Source organism: Rana temporaria, chromosome 2 (assembly GCF_905171775.1).
Source record: "Rana temporaria chromosome 2, aRanTem1.1, whole genome shotgun sequence".
Taxonomy (NCBI): Eukaryota; Metazoa; Chordata; class Amphibia; order Anura; family Ranidae; genus Rana; species Rana temporaria.
In genome coordinates this window covers 328,660,889-328,679,287 of record NC_053490.1, presented here as the reverse complement: position 1 = coordinate 328,679,287, position 18,399 = coordinate 328,660,889, and positions in this window count along the sequence as shown.

Sequence of the window (18,399 nt, the reverse complement as noted above, 5' to 3'; positions counted from 1 at the left end):
ACTCTCGGTCAAAGGCAGAGAGAGCTGATCGGAGTGTTCTGGCAGGGTTAGTACAGCGGCTCCAACCGGAGCTGTCAGTGCGTAGTGTGTACCAGGCTTAAAGGGTAAAGGTACAATTTTTTTTCCTAAATAGCTTCCTTTACCTTAGTGCAATCCTCCTTCACTTACCTCATCCTTCGATTTTGCTTTTAAATGTCCTTATTTCTTCTGAGAAATCCTCACTTCCTGTTCTTCTGTCTGTAACTCTACACAGGTGTGGTGTGGAGTGTCGTGCTCGCCCCCTCCCTTGGAGTCAGGACGCTCTATGTTGCAGATAGAGAAAAGAGCTGTGTGTTAGAGGGCGTCCTGACTCTCCAGTAGTCCAAGGGAGGGGGCGGGCACGACACTCCACACCAGGGAGAAAGCCTTGCATTACTGTGTGGAGTTACAGGCAGAAGAACAGTAAGTGAGGATTTTTCAGAAGAAATAAGCACATTTAAAAGCAAAATAGAAGGATGAGGTAAGTGAAGGAGGACTGCACTAAGGTAAAGGAAGCTATTTAGGTTTTTTTTTTTTACCTTTAGGCCCCATTCACACCTAGGCGTTTTTACGCCTGAAGCGCACTGCTCACAAACGCCAGAGGGGAGAATTAACATTATTCCCTATGGTGACTGTTCACACCTGAACGCCTGAACGCCCAAACGCCTGTCGCGCGAAGCTCAAACAAGTCCCGGACCTTTTTTTGTCGCGCGAATCGCGCGACAGCGGCGTTTGAGCGTTTTTTTTTCCCCATAGAAAGTAATGGGAAACGCGCGTATTGAGCGTATCGCGCGACAACGGGCGTTTGCTATGGGCGTTTTGTCGCTTTAATCAATAGAACTTGTCGCCCATGCAGAAGATTAAAAAAAATCTACCAACATAGCAACAAGTGATGAAAAGATGATAATTTTTCCTATTGGCTAAAATAAGAAACGCCGAAGTACGAAAACGTCGCACGACGCTGTATGCAAACGCGCAAATAAGCATGAATACGCGCGAAAAAAAACGCCCGAAAAAACGACCGAACGCCCTACGCTCAGGTGTGAATGCAGCCTTACAACCCCTTTTCAGCTCTATCAACAACTATGCAGTACAAGGGCCTGCTTGGCTGCATCTTGATCGAGTTGTGTAGCTAGGTCCTCATATTACATGGTTTTGGTAACCTTAGAATGATTGTACAAGGAATGTATGGTCAAATTGTAATATGTATGGTGACCCTAAGCATTCCAAAAGGAAAATGGAATTGGAAAGTTGAGGAAACAAGTCACCTATAATCTGCAAGTAAGCAGTGGTTAGATAATTAAAGTACACTTTTTAATTTTACAGTTTCCAGATCAAAGATCAGACTGTCATCCAAGTGTATGACTATGCAACATACATAAAATCACAGTAAAAATGTCATTAGTAAAATCTGAAAAAATAAAAGGTGCATTAACCTCGAACGGCCCATATACTTGAACAGAAAATCATATAAAAAATACTACTTTCAAAGCGATCATACGATAATCTGATCATTAGTACACTTTAGCTTTTGAGAGCATTTGAGAGCCGATCACAACAATTCATGCAAAATTATCTAATGGGACAAGCACAAAAGCTTTTCTCGTGCGATACCAGATCGTATGATTTTCTTTTGATTAGTACCGCTTTCATCCAAAAATACAATATAAACACAATGCAATACGTTATATCACTTCTGAATTTTTATTCTGTCATTAAAATTTTCGGAACTTTAGTAACTTCTTAATTTTCGATATGAGACTTGCATGCAAAAAAAAAGTCGATCATTCGTCAGATAATATCATTGTGTGTACCAGGCATAAGGCAGTACCAAATAGTCATAATGACTTTCCCGGGTGTTAAAGGTAAACTTCCACTTTTTCCCCTCCTTGATGTGATGTCAGATGACTAAGTTAGGAAAAAGGTGGTTGATGAATTCAAAGAACTGAATATAAATAATCTCTCTTTAGAAAAAATCCTCAGTCTTGAATTAATTGTATCTAGTAACAGGTAACAATTATTTCATAAGCAATTTTTGGGAAGGGGTTGTGAAGAGACTGCAGACTGCCCTCATGGAAACACTTTCTTTTGACCTTGGCCATGAATCAGTCAGTTGGCACTTGTTAACTTAAAGAGGAAGTAAACCCTCTTTTTTTTTTCTTTTTAAAACACCCTGCAAGGCAAAGGCATAACGAGCTAGTATGCATAGCATACTAGCTCATTATGAAGTACTTACCTGAGATCGAAGCCCCCGCAGCGGTGCTCGTTCACCTCCTCCATCAGCACCATCTCTCCACGAGTCACTTCCGCATATCGAGGCTCCGGCACTGTGACTGGCTGGAGCCTCGATGAGTCACTCCCGCGCATGCGCGTGGGTGCCGCCACTAGCGGAATGATCGCAGTTAGTAATGGCACGCTCAGTGCGCCTGCGCGCCGTTGTCTTTTTTTGCAAATATCTCCTAAACCATGTAGGTTTAGGAGATATTTGTTTCACCTACAGGTAAGACTTAATCTAGGCTTACATGTAGGTTAAAATGGTCTGTAAGGGTTTACAACCACTTTAATCTCCACTTCCCCAAAGTGCTTTATAAAACGTACTTTGGGTTTTTAATTTAGGGCCCTAGCGTAATAGGCATACACAGTGGCCCAGATTCACGTACGACTTACGCCGACGTATCTTCTGATACGCCGCGTAAGTTCTAGGATGCGCTGTCCTATCTATGCACCTTATTCTTGAAACAAGATATGCCTGAATTTACCTGCATTGGCGCTGCTTCTTGTCTGCCGTTTATAGGCATTAGGTGGACGGGAAGTAGTTAACTACTTCCCACCCGGCCACTGTATATATACGGCCGGGTGGGCGCTCTCTTCTTCTGAGTGGACGTTCAGGAAAGTCCCTCAAAAGGAGGGGGTTCGCTTATATCGCAAAAAATTAAAAACGGAGTCGTGAATAAATACCACCAAAAGAAAGCTCTATTTGTGTAAACAACATTATAATAATGTCATTTGGGTACAGTGTAGCATGACCGCATAATTGTCATTTAAAATGCAAGAGGGCTGAAAGCTGAAAATTGGTCTGGGAAGGAAGGGGGCGAAAGTGCCCAGTATTAATGTGGTTAAACTTTAACTTTAACTTTATTAAAACAGTCAGGCCCTGTACAAACGGTCGGACCAAACCGATGAGAATGAACCGAAGTTCAGTTTCATCGGACCAAACCGACAATGTGTATAGGCCATCGCTCTGTTTTCCTTCGGTCCAAAATGTTAAAATATGCTTCAAAACCGAACCGATGGACCGCTGCCCCATCGGACCAAACCAATGGTTAGTACAGAAAAGCATCGGTTCAAAACCCGCGCATGCTCAGAATCAAGTCGACGCATGCTTGGAAGCATTGAACTTCGTTTTATTCAGCACGTCGTGTGTTTGACGTCACCGCGTTCTGACCCGATCGGATTTTGGACTGACGGTGTGTACACATATCAGGCCGTACGGCCACTTCAGAGGTGAACTGATGTAAACGATCCGACGGACCAGTCACATCGGTTTGGTCCGACCGTGTGTACAAGGCCTCAGGGACTACATAGTAACCAGCAACTGTTGAAATAATGAACACTTTGGTGAGAAGCAAGTCTAGATCTAGCTTATCTAATGTGGAGTGCAGTAAAAAAATAAAAAAAAATAATGTATAAGTATATAGGAGTCAGCAGGGCAGTGTACAGTGGGTCAGCAGGGCAAAAGATAGGGTCAGCATTTTGTTTTTTTTATATATTTATTCTTTATTCTTTTTCAAAAAACATTCCATATATTTACAGATAAACAAACATAGTAATAATACAAGACTTGCAATATGCAAAATTTATCAATCCATATTCTCATAAATTTAACCCCCCCCCAAAAAAAAGTGAGCAAAAACAGTCCAAAACATTGATGAGAGTAAATTCGGAAATCATGTTCTACACATCTGAATGTAGCATCTGAAAAATAATTGTAAATATATGAATGTAGCATCTAAAACAGGGGTGCCCAACCAGCGGCCCGCGGAGCCGTCCGATGCAGCCAGCGACCCGCTCCAGGACAGAACAGAACAGAGTACTATTTACAAAGGCAAGCTTACTACCAAAATCACAGTGTATACATGGGCACATCTGCCCTACAGTGGCCACTGGACTGCCCTCAAACCAATCCGTAGATGCAGAGGGCCACCCGCACCGAACCACAGACTGTCGCCACCTGCGAGCCTGGTGCGCCGAGAGCAGGGCGGGCTCCACAGAGCCGAGTGGGCCGCCATCCATCCACCCCGCTCACCCCTGGGTACCCCTGATCTAGAAGCTCTAAGCGTTTCATAGAATTATTTTATTTTATTTAAAAATTCTTCCCCCTTCCTCTCTCTCACAGAGGGAGGAGAGAGGAACTTCAATCTACCCTCCCCCCCCCCAAAAAAAAACACATAAAAAATAAAAAATAAATAAATTATAAACCGGAGACGGAGGAGTCTTTCACCTTGCACAGGGTACCCTTACCTTTCCAATATATATGACTCCAATTAAATATTCCTCACTTTTATACTGTCCCTTCCAATAGTCTCTTCCCTTCTTTCAAATTCTTAAATAGGTTCCAGCTCCTCCATGTTTGGTTATATTGCTCTTTCTTATTTTTTGCTGAAAGGACCAAATCCTCCATAGCCTCCATCTCTCTGATCCTATTCAACCATTCTAAAATTGATGGGGGTCTAGTATCTCTCCAATGCAAAGAGATCCCTGCTATAGCTGCATTAATTATATGGCACAGTATCGATTTTTCGTAGGTCTGAGTCTGTGTGCAATGAAGGAGAAAGAGTGCAGGATCAGCGGTTAAATGTAAATCAGTAACTTTATGAATAATTCTTTGAATCTCCATCCAGTATGGTCTTATTTTTTTGCAAGACCAAAATATATGTAACAATGTCCCGCACTCTTCTCTACATCGCCAGCATCTATCCGAATTTTCTATTGAAAATTTATAGAGTCGAGGCGTGTGGGCGGAGTCTAGCTGCACAGACATGCTGCACTAGTGCTCCGCTCCGTGAGGGGAATTTACCGCAGATATTAATAAATAACCGGAGCCCCAAAAGAACAGGACAGAGAGGACATCCCCGGGAGGTGAGGGGAACATTTTAATACCAAAATGGTGTTGGGGGGTGCAAGAAATAAGACAAAAATGAGCCCCAACAGCGCTGCCCAGCACACAAAGGGCTCAGCTAAAAAAGCGGCAAACACCTCAGCCACCTCAGCCACCTCAGAAGTCCGCACAGCAGGGAAAGGCAAAAGAATTACAACAAAGCTAATGAAGCCAGCCATCTCCCTGAGTCCTTTGAGCTCAGATAGTGAACATGAGGAGCTTTCTGACACCTCACAGGCTGCTGCATCAAGCACAGCTGTCCCCTCAGAACTTATACAGCAATTTGAGAGGATGCTGAAGAAAGCATTAAAGCGCACCTCAGATCAAATTACCTCAAGCCTCACTAAAGAAATAAGGGACCTGGGTAGTCGCACTGAGACCTTGGAGACTAAGATGGGAGAATTAGAAATTTATACACAGGACTACCAATCTGAACTAGAAACACTCAAAGAGGAGAACATGGCACTTCAAACCAAATTAGAAGATTTTGAAAACCGCGCCAGGAGGTCAAACTTAAGGTTTAGGGGCATCCCTGAGATAGTCCTTGATCTTCCAGGTACTATATTAGCTATATGCCAGGAATTGATACCGGGAATGACAGTAGAGAGACTGGAATTTGACAGAGTCCACAGGGCACTAGCCCCAAGGAAAGCGGAGGGACCTCCCAGGGACATCATCGTAAAATTCCACTATTATAGGACAAAAGAACAGGTCCTTGAAGCAGCCAGGGAAAAGAACAGTCTAACCTTCCAGGGGCACAACTACCAGTTATTCGCTGACATTTCTCAGCTGACAATCACCAAACGGCGTTCAATGAAGCCCCTCTTGATGGAACTTCAACAACACCAAATCAAGTATCAATGGGGATTTCCATTTTCCCTACGGTTCACTTATCAGGGTTCTAAAATAGTATGCAGATCACCTGATCAGTTGCACCAAGCCTTAATGGATCTAAAGCTTATTGACCGAACCACTGCCTATAACTCCTCACGCAGAAGATCAGCATCAGCATCTTCCCACAATGAATCCACCCAACCTGAGAAAAGCAACGGATTACAGCATGCCAATAAACGGGGCAGGTTTGTGCCCCAACCTCATGACCAAGAGGACACCATGGACTGACCACCTACTAGAAGAACTTCCAAATTCACTTCTTGCCCTACCTACAATGCAGTCCCATAGGAAGAGATGAACAGTTTCATTGGACTAAGAGTCTGGCGATTTTTGATTGTGCATTCTTATTTCCATTCTTATTTTTTTTTCTTTCTTCTCTCTATTTTGGTCTCTCTCCCTCCCCCCTTCCTTTTTTCTCCTCCCCCCTCCTCGCCTTCGGGCGGGGGGAGCCAATGCCGACCATTTGTACATCAAGATCTTCCTAATCCATGATAATCATATCAATCTGTTTCTCCCCCTACAGTCACTTAGCACACACTACATCCAATTTCTTCATATCATTCATCCTTAACACATATATTCTCACTGTCACACCCCACCACTTCTTCTATCCTTTACTCAATAAATGCCTAGAACTTTAGTATGCTCCTACATGCAAAACCAACAACACTTCTCGCTATACTGTATATTTACTCGGACTGATCTAAGATACGCACCCTCCTTTTATTTTCTACCTCAGGATGGCTGGAATCAACCTAGAACTGGGTATTGGGCACTATTCAACACTTTGTTACAACTAGCACAACCATACCCCCACCTAGCTTATAGATTCTTGTAGCATAAAATCAGTACTCCAGCAAACCCGATACCAGCAATCCCAGAGGAATAATCCCCCAACACCCCAACATAATTTCATATCCTAATGTACCACCACCGTCAGAATGATATAGAATCTATCTATGTGCAGCAATCTAGTTAAGAGCTTTACTGCAACACCCCCCCCCCCCCTGCCACGTGCTTGTACAAAAGAGTACAGGTGTCAGGAATGCTGGTAGATCAGACTGTGTGACCGCACAGAGGAACCAAACAAGGTGAGTAGTGAAATAAAAGGTGTTTATTTACAAATGTGTGAACCACCAGTGCACAATAAAACGACAAACAGTATGTACAAATAAAGGGGAATACCGTATTCATAAACGAGCCAAGCCAAGGTCATACACATGGGAGGTCAGTAGATGGGTAAGGATGGGGACAGGAATCAGGACACAGGGAGGACAAGTCCAGGCAGGGATCAAGGATCAGGTCCAGAAATCAGGGTCAAATACAAGCTCAGGTCCAGGAGGTATGACGATACCAGGGCGAGGAGTGATTACACACGCCGGGTATTTATAGAGGCGTGCTGATTGCATTCAGGTCACACCTGAACGCAGGAAGGGCTGTGTGCTCCACACTGCTAAGAACGCCCCGCTGGTGGACGCCAGTACTGCAGCCCAAGGATAACATAGCAGTAACACCAGCAGGGGGAACCTTCCCTGACAGTACCCCCCCCCCCAAAGGAGCGGCCTCCGGACGCTCCAATTAGATGTTGCTGGGGAAAGTCTGTGGTGTCAAGCTGGGCAGCAGATAAAGTCACATCAGGTTGGGCCGGATGAAAGTCCATGACTTTTAACAGGGCAAAGTGCGGCTCAAGCTGGGCAGCGGGTACAGAAATCTTAAGTTGGGCAAAAAGTACATCAAGCTGGGATGCAGATAGGGGCAAATCAAGCTGGGCAGCAGGCTCCGGGTCGTCAAGCTGGGCAGCAGGCTCCGGATCGTCGAGCTGGGCAGAAGGCTCCGGATCGTCGAGCTGGGCAGAAGGCTCTGGATCGTCGAGCTGGGCAGCAAACTCCGGATCGTCGAGCTGGGCAGCAGGCTCCGGGTCGTCGAGCTGGGCAGCAGGCTCCGGGTCGTCGAGCTGGGCAGCAGGCTCCGGGTCGTCGAGCTGGGCAGCAGGCTCCGGGTCGTCGAGCTGGGCAGCAGGCTCCGGGTCGTCGAGCTGGGCAGCAAACTCCGGGTCGTCGAGCTGGGCAGCAAACTCCGGGTCGTCGAGCTGGGCAGCAAACTTCGGGTCGTCGAGCTGGGCAGCAAACTCCGGGTCGTCGAGCTGGGCAGCAGGCTCCGGGTCGTCGAGCTGGGCAGAAAACTCCGGGTCGTCGAGCTGGGCAGCGGGCAGGGACACAACAGGCAGGGCAGATGGCACTGAAACAGGCAGGGCAGATGGCACTGAAACAGCAACTTCAGGCTGGCAAACTGGCACAGCAACTTCAGGCTGGCAAACTGGCACAGCAACTTCAGGCTGGCAAACTGGCACAGCAACTTCAGGCTGGCAAACTGGCACAGCAACTTCAGGCTGGCAAACTGGCACAGCAACTTCAGGCTGGCAAACTGGCACAGCAACTTTAGGCTGGCAAACTGGCACAGCAACTTTAGGCTGGCAAACTGGCACAGCAACTTCAGGCTGGCAAACTGGCACAGGAACTTCAGGCTGGCAAACTGGCACAGCAACTTCAGGCTGGCAAACTGGCACAGGAACTTCAGGCTGGCAAACTGGCACAGGAACTTCAGGCTGGCAAACTGGCACAGCAACTTCAGGCTGGCAAACTGGCACAGGAACTTCAGGCTGGCAAACTGGCACAGGAACTTCAGGCTGGCATACAGGATCAGGCTGGCAAACTGGCCGCATAGCAGGTAGAGGTTTGGCAGAATCAGGTTCAGCTGGCATGCAAGCAGACTGGAGCAGGTTGGTTGGTGTGGAGACAGGTTGGGTTACTGGCAGGATCATCTTGGTTGGGAAAAACTTTCGTTTTTTCTTGGGCTTAGCCACAGAAGCTCTGTAGGTAAGGGGTGCAGCGGACTGGAAAGGAGGATTGGGATATGGCAGAATAGAGGGAACAGTAGCTGGAGGAAGTTTTTGTGGGTTAGTAGGCGGCTGAGAAGAGACAGATGGGTTGTATGCAGGATAGGTACAGGGAGCAGAGACTGGATATTGGCATCTGGTGGGAAGCAGTGTATACTGAGCTGCGACTGGGGTTGCCATTGGTGATGGACAGATGGATCTTTGGGAAGGTGAGTGGTTAATGGCAGGGCTGGAAACAGGTGGTTTGGCAGAAATCAGGAGATCTGACCATGCCTGCAGCACAGGCTGAACAAAAGCAGGTTCACACACACCTTGCCTAATCAGAGACTGCACAAAACAAATGCACTCAGACAACTTCTGCTGGGGACAGGAGGAATAATGCTCATCAAAAGACACCGGATCATCCTCTAATAACCACACCAGGGATTCAACTTGGTCATGACTGAAGGGGGGAGAGAAATCGTCACTGCCATCAGGAATAAATGACAGAGCTGGCTTTACACACAACCGGATTAATGCCTGAACATCATCATAAGACATATAACCCTGATCCACCATGGAATGGGCTGATCGGATGGCTTCCATCAGCTGGTCACTTGTCCATCCCTCAAAAACCTGGCGACAATATTCCTCATCCTCCTCTGCCAGCAGAGAATAGTAAATGATTTCATTGAAATCCATCTTTAGAGCCACACACTACACCAGTATGGTTCCTCAAAGCAATCACGTCTGATCAAGGGATGTCCCTGGTATACTGTCAGGAATGCTGGTAGATCAGACTGTGTGACCGCACAGAGGAACCAAACAAGGTGAGTAGTGAAATAAAAGGTGTTTATTTACAAATGTGTGAACCACCAGTGCACAATAAAACGACAAACAGTATGTACAAATAAAGGGGAATACCGTATTCATAAACGAGCCAAGCCAAGGTCATACACATGGGAGGTCAGTAGATGGGTAAGGATGGGGACAGGAATCAGGACACAGGGAGGACAAGTCCAGGCAGGGATCAAGGATCAGGTCCAGAAATCAGGGTCAAATACAAGCTCAGGTCCAGGAGGTATGACGATACCAGGGCGAGGAGTGATTACACACGCCGGGTATTTATAGAGGCGTGCTGATTGCATTCAGGTCACACCTGAACGCAGGAAGGGCTGTGTGCTCCACACTGCTAAGAACGCCCCGCTGGTGGACGCCAGTACTGCAGCCCAAGGATAACATAGCAGTAACACCAGCAGGGGGAACCTTCCCTGACAACAGGACATGTGGATTACCCTGTACGAAATTCGTTTATAAATTAAACAAAGTACATAACACCTCACACAGTGTTTCACTGATTACTTAAAAAGCGGTCCCCCACCGCACGGAAACAACATGCGCCCCACCATGATCTCCTCGGGTCCCCGCAGTATTAAGCGGGGAATCGACGAGATCCCCTTGGCTGGAAAGGTTTTTCCCAGCCACGGGTAAACGTACTGTACTTCATTTGTGTACTGTTGATTGTTCAACTACTAATTTGTTTTGTGTTTTTCCCCCTCTCCAAGGTTGATTACTCCGGACCCCCTCTCCCCCTTCCGTTCCCCAAGTCTGCAGGAAATGGGCTGGCCAACTGCCACACGAATCATCATGGTAAGATGGGCAGACAGGTAAAGCTACCATGGCACCATTGAATTTATTGTCTCTAAATGTGCAGGGCCTAAATGTACCACAGAAACGTACCAAAGCTTTTAGAACTTTCCAAGCCAAAAGGGCCCACATTGTTTGCCTACAGGAAACCCACTTCACCACTAACTCAACACCTACATTTTTCAACCCCTCATATCCACAAGTTTATACAGCATCCGCCTCGGTCAAAAAAAGAGGAACCCTAATCGCATTCCATCGCACCACACCCTTTACACTAAAATCTCAAATCAAAGACCCGGAAGGTAGATACCTTATTTTAACAGGCCAAATAATGGATTCTGAAATCACTGTAGTATCATATTATGCCCCTAACCTCAATCCAATACCCTTTTTATCACATCTCTTCCAAATAATTAATTTGCACAAAACAGGAACCCTCTTCGTCTGCGGAGACTCCAACCAAGTCCTTCTCCCGTTCCTAGATAAAACCCCCTACACCCCACCTAAGCATCAAGCCAAATGGACTCTTCCCAATCTACTATCCAAACACAATCTAGTAGATACATGGAGAGAAGCCAACCCCACAAAGCGAAATTATACATATTTTTCGAACCCACACCAATCATTCAGTCGAATAGATCATATCATAACAATCGGTATGGCTCCGGAAATATTACATTTAAACATTATACCCATCCCATGGTCAGACCACAACGCTGTATATACCACAATAGCTTCTGTCATTCCGAAAAGCCATGACCCCACCTGGTACCTCCCTGAGATTTTGCTCAAACACCCGATCCACTGCCAGAGCATTGAGCAGGCTCTAAAAGAATACATAGACCACAATGCTAGTCCTGAAATATCCGCACTCACCTTATGGGAAGCACATAAGCCAGTCCTCAGAGGAACATTTCAGCGGCAACTGGGAATTCTTAAAAGGGAACGGGTTCAAATAGCAAAGAAACTAGAAACAGAATATAACATGGCTTCCCTGGCCCTACAAGACAACCAAAATCCTAGAAATAAAATTTGCCTTGAAAAAGCACGCCTGGAATATGATTTGTTTTTAACTGATTCAGCAAACAGAACACATAACAGAACTAGACACAAATTTTATAAACACGCGAACAAACCGGGGGCATATCTAGCCAGAGCGCTAAATTTGCTTAACAAGACCTTTAAGCCTATAAAACTAAAAATAGCTAACAATGTAGTTTCTAGCAATCCAATCAAAATAGTCCAAAAATTTAGCTCACACCTAAAAACACATTACGCGGAATCTAACGCATTCAAAGAGACGGAAGCAGATTCCTTCTTCTCAGAAATTAATCTCCCACAATTAAGCCAAACACAAAAAATACAATTAGAAGAGCCAATCACGCAAGAAGATGTAACTATTGCCATTCAGGATCTCAAAATAAACAAGAGACCAGGACCTGATGGGTTCTCAGCACAATACTTCAAAAGTTTTAGTGAAATACTCTCTCCTAGACTGGCAGAAGCCTTCAATGACTTATTAAACCAAAAATCTTTCAGACCAGAATCATTATTAGCGATGATATGTATGATTCCCAAGCCGCATTCAGACGACACACTCTGCACCAATTATCGTCCCATTTCCATGCTAAACACGGACATAAAATTGTTAGGTAAAATTTTAGCCACCCGCCTCAACAAATTCATTGGCAACCTGATCCATCGATATCAAGTAGGATTCATGCCCTCCAGACAAGCAGGTGATAATGTATGTAGGGCGTGCCTACTAAAAAAAAGGGGCATCCCGGCGTGTTTCCTTTCTCTGGATATCAAACAAGCCTTTGACTCCATCTCCTGGTCGTATTTAAGCTATACTCTTCAGAAATGGGGCTTTGGCCCGAACTTTATTAAATGGATTATGGAACTCTACAATAAACCTAAGGCTTATGTTAAATACGCAGGTTATAGGTCGGACACCTTTGATGTCAAGAGAGGGACACGACAGGGATGTCCGTTATCTCCATTACTATTCGCCCTACTCATAGAACCGCTTGCCCAAAAAATTAGATCAGATCCCACTATTTTAGGCATTGAAATAGGTGGCTTTAAGCATAAATGATGTTTATTTGCGGATGACATCCTTTTATTTCTTTCTTCCCCACAAGTAACAGGCCCAAATCTCATCCCATTACTCAATAGATTTGCGACGTTTTCAGGTCTAGTTATAAACCCCAAAAAATGCTCAGCGTTAAATGTATCCCTCTCAAAAATAGAACTCAATGCAGCGAAAATAGGCCTTCCTTTCGAATGGACTGATAAAAGCATCCCATACCTAGGAACCCTTCTAACCGCTGACACTTCTGACCTATTCTCGCACAACTACCCTCCTCTCCTTAAACACATAACAAATTTATTAAACTCCTGGTCTCAGCTCCCGCTGTCATGGCTGGGAAGAATCAATGCAGTCAAAATGACGATTCTCCCAAAATTGTTATATCTTTTCAGAGTGCTCCCCGTCCCACTGCCGGCATACTTTTTGAGAATAGCACAGAAAAGAATGGCGACCTTTATCTGGGGCTCCTCCAAGCCTAGAATAAAAGCGCAAATACTGCACCTCCCCAAAACACACGGAGGATTAGGGTACCCGAACTTGGTGAACTACTACAGAGCAGCACAAATATCAACCCTTGCCAAATACCATGCAAAAAAGGAAGCACCCCTCTGGGTAGCGATAGAGGTGACTGAATGTGACCCCTTCCCACCAGCTAACTTATTATGGATCTCCCCCAAGTCACGCAGAAACATTTGCAACCCCATTATCAAACACTCGCTGTCATTGTGGGACAAATTCAAAACTAAATACCTATTACAGTCCCCCTTTAATCCATTGCTCTCATTTTACAAAAATCCTGCATTCTACCCAGCTTGGATCTTCCCTAACACATTCAAGGAATGGGTGAAAAGAGATTGTATATATGTTTATAAATTCCTAGGTCCATCAGGCATCATGCCCTTCCCAACATTGTGCAAGAAATATGGTATCCCCCAATCAGAACTGTTTAGATACCTCCAAATAAAAAAATTTGTAGAGTCGCTCATGATCCCGGCGACACCGAAAAACCTGATGTCTCCATTTGAAAGAGTTTGCAAGGAAAATCCACACGCAAGAGGTGCAATATCGACCCTATATCTCCAGGCAACGACTCAAACTAGTATGGCAAAACTCCCATATGTACAGAAATGGGAAGATGACCTAAATCTTGTACTCAATACCTCTGACTGGAACCAGATATGGCAAAACACTAAATCTGCCTCCTCCAACATATTAGCATTGGAAACGAATTATAAGGTGTTAACCAGATGGTACCTGGTGCCTGATAGAATAGCCAAATATGTACCGAGTTACTCTGGACAATGCTTTAGGGGTTGTACAACCGCGGGTACATATTTTCATACATGGTGGACGTGTCCTAAAGCACAGAAGTTCTGGAAAAAGACTTTCGAGATAGCAAATATCCTGACCAAATTGAAAATTCCTCCAGACCCTAAATTAGCCCTTTTGAATTTAAAGCCCAGTAACTTATTACACGCACAATTTAAACTACTAACACAACTCTTTACTGCGGCCAAGCAGACCATTGCTAAAGCCTGGAAAACCCCAAATCTTTCAGTGACGGAAACAAAAAATAGAATGAATACTGCAATGTCACATGCCAAAATGGAGGCATTGGTCACGGACACGATCGCCAGGTTTGAAAATATATGGTACCCGTGGACGCAATACACAGCACCAGGAAACTTTAACGAAGGAGTAATGATGCCATGGTAGCTTGCTCAATAAACACATTTGTTATATAAGGTATATATTGACAACAGAGCCAAGCCCATCCCTGCAGACCCTATTATTCTATCCCCCTTTTCCCTTCCCCCGGTTAGTTATTGTATGTGATTATATCCTCTTATTTTTTACAATCGACGCAGAGATGGTAGCGTACTTTTGTATTTATAATTAATATGTTTAAGGTTGTGTTAAACAGAAACTTGTAGCCTTAAATGTACGGCTAATCTGGAAACGAGGCAACTGGGACAGACTGTAAGCATTCCACATCTAAATACTCAAGCTTCTCCAGTTGTCGCCAGAAGTACAGTGGGTGACCGCGATATTGTGTCAATCTCACTCCCTTTCTCGGCGAGATTGACCACCTACGAGCCCCATCGCGGGAGCCAGCGCCGAGCTGGCTTGCCGCGATGGAGAGAAAGCTGTCATAGAAGCGACAGGAGATCCGACTTGGATTCCCGCCAATTCTACACGTGTGCGGCGTTTGGTATGAATCCTGAGGGGAACTCTCCGCCGGATTTTAAATAAAAATCCGGCATGAGTTCCCCCCTGAGGAGCATACCGGGCCCTTAGGTCTGGTATGGGTTGTAAGGAGACCCCCCCCCTACGCCGAAAAAATGGCGTAGGGGGTCCCCCTACAATCCATACCAGACCCGTATCCAAAGCACGCTACCCGGCCGGCCAGGAAAGGAGTGGGGACGAGCGAGCGGGCCCCCCCCTCCTGAGCCGTACCGGGCTGCATGCCCTCAACATGGGGGGGTTGGGTGCTCTGGGGCAGGGGGGCGCACTGCGGCCCCCCCACCCCAGAGCACCCTGTCCCCATGTTGATGAGGACAGGACCCCTTCCCGACAACCCTGGCCGTTGGTTGTCGGGGTATGCAGGCGGGAGGCTTATCGGAATCTGGGAGCCCCCTTTAATAAGGGGGAACCCAGATACCGGCCCCCCACCCTAAGTGAATGGATATGGGGTACATCATACCCCTACCCATTCACCTGGAGGCAAAAAGTTAAAGTTAATAAACACGACACAAGGGTTTTTAAAATAATTTATTAGTCTGCTCCGGAGGCCCCCCTGTCTTCTTTATTAGCTCTTTCACCAGGGGGGGCTTCTTCTTTGACGTCTTTGGGTGGGGGCCGCTCTTCTTCGCCGCCGTCTGGTTCTCTTCCACTGCCGGGGGGGGTCGCTTTTATAAAAGCGCCCCCCCGGCGGGTTTCCTCCGACGTCTTCGGCGGGGGGTGGTGTGCTTCTTCTTCCGCTATTCGGGGGGTCTTCTCCGCTCTCCGGGGGTCTTCTTCTATGTTCGCCGCTCTCCGCTGTTGACTCGGCGCACCCCGGTTCTTCCTCCCGATGTCCGGTGCCTTCTCCTTCAGCGCTGAACGTCTTCTTCTTCTTCTTCTGTGCTGTGACGTCGTCTTCTTCTTCTTCTCTTCTCCCGATGTTGACACGTCGCCTCTTCTCGCTGCAATGACAGGTGCGCGGCTTGCATCTGACTTATATAGGCCTCACAGTCCCATCATGCTCCGGTACCTACCCACGTGGGTAGGTATCACATGGGTAGGTACGGAGCATGATGGGACTGTGAGGCCTATATAAGTCAGATGCAAGCTGCGCACTTGTCATTGCAGCGAGAAGAGGCGACGTGTCAACATCGGGAGAAGAGAAGAAGAAGAAGACGACGTCAAAGCACAGAAGAAGAAGAAGAAGACGTTCAGCGCTTTTGCATTTAATTCTAAAGATGATATAATTTGTTGAGAATATGGAATGCCAACCTTTTGTTCACTATACCAAAAGTTTGCTACATGTACAATGTAACTTTACAATCACCAAATAAAGATAATTTTGACAAGGAAAATTTATAGAGTCGTGCTGGGGTGTAATACCATTGCGTCAAAAGTTTGTAGTTGGATTCCTGTGTCCGCGTGCAGACTGATGAATTTAATGTCAAATAGATGATCTGTTTACGTTGAAGTGGAGAAAAAGTCATATCTAGGTCCTTCTCCCACTTATTAATACATGGTATCTCAAGATCATACATAGGTTTATTTAACAGTCCAAACATTTTAGAGATCCCCCTAGTGAATGGTTCTTTTTCATCACAGTATGACTCAAAAGTCGTTAACTGTCGTTTAAAACGTATAGAAGGTCCCAGGGATCTCATAAAATGGCTTAATTGAAGGACTTGCCAAAAGTTAGTCTCAAATACTCCTCCTGTTTGCATCAATAAATTGATGGTTGGCCATGTCTCGGATTTAAGAAAATGTAAGACCTGATATAGACCCTTATTTTTAAGATTTTGGAAAGCTCCTACTTCCATACCAGGGCTAAAGCCTGGATTGCCCAAGATAGGAAATAGGGGAGAGTATCTTGATGAGAATTTAACATTCTGGCAGGTCCTTGCTGCAATTCGTAGAGTTGTACCAATTAGAGGGTGTTTCTTAAGGGAAATTGGGAGGACTGTATAACACCATGGAGCTCTACACAGAGGAACAGGACTCTGCTAATGCTCCATTTTGATCCACCTTTTGAGATCGGTATGTCTACACCAATCTACAAATCTTGATAAATGTACAGCTTGGTAGTACTTAGTAACATTGGGGACTGCCATCCCACCTAAGCGTTTGGGTAAGGTAAATAGGTCTTGTTTAATCCTTGGTCGTTTCCCGGCCCAAATAAAATTTATAAAAAGAGCACGTATCTGGCACAGAAAAGTTGCAGGGATAGTGATTGGTAATGCTTGAAGCAGATATAAAATCTTCGGTAGAATGGTCATCTTAATTATATTAATACGGCCAAACCACGAGTAGAGGCCATTTATCAAGAAGTGATTGTATTAAATTATATACTGGTGGGAAATTTATCTTAAAATTATCTCTTTCCTTTGATAGTATATTAGTACCCAAATATTTGAGTGCCGTTCCCCATTTAAAGCCACAATTTAATTGTATAACTTTCTGTATTAAAGGCGTTATTGCTACACTCATAGCCTCAGATTTGGTGTGATTTATTTTTAGGTTAGATACAGTAGATTACCATATTTCTCGATCTCTTCCACTAGATTAGGGAGGGAGGTATGTGGATGCGACATGGAGAACAGCATATCGTCTGCATATGCCGAGACTTTGTGGGTGTCCTCTCCCACCGACACTCCCCAAATGTCTGGGTTTTGACAAATTTTGTTCAATAAAGGTTCTAATGACAAAACAAAGAGTAAGGGTGAGAGAGGACACCCCTGGCGAGTACCGTTCGAGATGCTGAAGGGTTCTGAAAAAATCCTGTTTACTTTTACTGCCGCCTGTGGGGTCGTATAGACACCCGAGATCCAGCTAATCATATGGTCTCCCATGCCCACCTGCTTCAGCACCTCAAACAGGGTCAGCATTTTGTAGGGCAGTTTAGAGAGGCCATTATTTTGTAGGACAGTGTACAGTGAGTGAGCAGGGCAGTGTACAGGGGGTCAGCGTGCAGGAAAGTATCACAGCAAAGAAGGAGGAGGAAGCGGGTCTAGCTGAAAAGTCGGTCTTTAGTGCCCTGTGTATTGTGTGAGGCAGCTGGCATCTCTCACCACCAGCTGCTACCCACATATTTACAGCTATGCTTGTGGCGTGTGAGAACCCAGACACCCAGCACAAGCCGCAGGGCAGGTGTAACTGGTGCCCGTGCTAGTGCAGCCACTGGAGCCAAGTGCTTGATTTGCAGGGACTTACTGTACATCAAATTCTGGCAGAAACAATTGAGTACTGTCCGTAATCCTTTTTTTTAATTTGCACTAGCATACCATTTTTCATTACAAGTTTTTGGGGTATGTCCCTCTGTCTAATATCACTAATTATGGTAGTTTTATTACCATTGCCATGTACATTTATTTGTGTGTGGTTTTTTTTTTCTTTTTTTTTCCTTTCCCTCAGAGATTGTGTTTTTTTAACATTCTGCTAAAACTTTTGTGAATCAGTACTGCTGGGACCTTGACAAAGGGGACATACCCCGAAAGC